Consider the following 1,994-nt stretch of genomic DNA (forward strand, 5'->3'; position numbering starts at 1 on the left):
ACACGCGAATCCTATTTAGCATATATTGGCATATATATGAATATAATTAGTGTTATGAACGACTAAATAATGATTTTGGGACCACCTTAGGGACTAGTAAACACTTATAATGAAGTGTTACAATCATATATGATTGTATGAGGGTTTATAAGGCTATACAAGAGGGTATATGGCCAAAATACACACTATATATGTGTGTGTGGCCAGGTGTGCGGCCTAGTGTGCTGCCAGCACATGTGTGCGGCCCTGTGTGCGGCCATGTGTGCTGCCAGATGGTGTGTGCTGCCATGTGTGCGGCCATATGGTGTTCTTGGTGTTCTTGGTACCTTTTATGAAGATCTTCAAGGAGAATGGATGATACTTGAGAGGATTTCATGTTCTATGCTTGAAGAAGTGAAGGAAATGTTCAAAAATGACAAAGTGTGGTATATATAGGTGGAGTGTGCGGTTGGGAAGGGTGTGAGGCCGCAAACACATGTGTGTGGCCGCACACTCCATGTGTTGGAGTGTTTGGCCTCTTTTTGAATCCTACACTTTGAGTTAACCCATTTCCACACTCCAACCTTGATTATAACACGTTTAGAATGCTCCAATAGACCCTAAATGGTACTACCAGATAGAAAAACGAGTCTATTATTGATAAGAAATGAAGAATGCAAGTTAGAAATTTTCGGGTTGTCATAGCTGTGGGGAAATGCTAATATGTTCAGGGGTAAATACGAAATTTCCTCATGTAAAATTGGACATATTAAAAATAAAAAAAATATAGCATATGATGTTAGCCCTGCACTTAGTCTGAAACCACAACCTGATCAAATTTATATTTGAGCTTGAAGATCACTTAGCTGAAGCCCAGAAGCATGCATATCGTCTAGTAAAGAGACACAGAGGTATCTAATATTTGATAATGAGGATAGGAAGGGCATTCATGTCTTTTTAACACAATTTGTGTAATATTTTTATAGAGTTGGGGCAATCTCTATCATATTTTGGAATAACAATCAAGCTCCTTGGTGCTTGGACTGCTTTCTCTGAGATTGGAGCAAAATTAGAGATGCTATCAATCAAACTGCAAAGAGAAGTTAGTTTCTATTTCTTTTTGCACTCTTTTAGATATCTAAATTAAAAAATTTATAACAAAATAGAAATCTATAATGTACGTGCAGTGCAATCTATCAAGGTAATTTTTGAATTTTAAAAGCTTGTCATTGACCTTTATTTTTATATATTTCTTGAATTTCTATTGTTTTCTTGCTTCAGGGGACCATATCAGAGAGGGCTAATGCTTTCAGGCAACAATGTGAATTGAACAAGACAATAAAGCTAAAAGAAATTGATATGTTTGACTTCCATTATTCTATATTTTGATTATGAGATAAATTCAAGAAATAGCAAAATATGATTTTTATTATTCTATATTCTGATTATAAAATTGTTATTTCAGCAACAAATTGAGGCTAACTCGATCTGAAAAGGTGTTAGACGCAGAGCATGAATACAAGGAGGTTAGATTTTTTATATAAAAAAACAGTCTGTATCTTAACATCTCACATCTTTCAAATCTTATATGTTTCTTATATTTTGGCTATATCTTTTTTTAGATTTTTTATATAAAAAAAACTGTTGTTTAGTTTCTAAAAAATATATATCAGCAATGTATAGGATGCATAACGTATAAATAAGACAACCGAATCGATTGCAACAAACTTATGGAAGATAACATTACACGTAATTTTCAATATTTAAAGATGAGAAACACAATGGTTAGAAGTTAAGGGACTGAAATATCATATATGTGATAGTTGTAGGACTAAATATGTAAATCACTCTACTAATTATCTATACCATCGTGTGTGCGGAGGAACAAAGCAAACCATATCCTACTTAGTCTGTTTAACATTCCTTATATATATATATATATATATATATATATATATATATATATATATATATATATATATATATATATATATATATATATATATATATATATA

The 1,994-nt window shown here is 32.4% G+C and overlaps 1 pseudogene; it reads left to right on the plus strand.

Annotated features, from left to right (window-relative positions):
- Window positions 1-823: 823 nt before the first annotated feature.
- On the plus strand, window positions 824-1,631 carry LOC111913610 (sorting nexin 1-like; annotated as a pseudogene).
- Window positions 1,632-1,994: the final 363 nt, after the last annotated feature.

Source organism: Lactuca sativa, chromosome 1 (assembly GCF_002870075.4).
Source record: "Lactuca sativa cultivar Salinas chromosome 1, Lsat_Salinas_v11, whole genome shotgun sequence".
Lineage (NCBI taxonomy): Eukaryota > Viridiplantae > Streptophyta > Magnoliopsida > Asterales > Asteraceae > Lactuca > Lactuca sativa.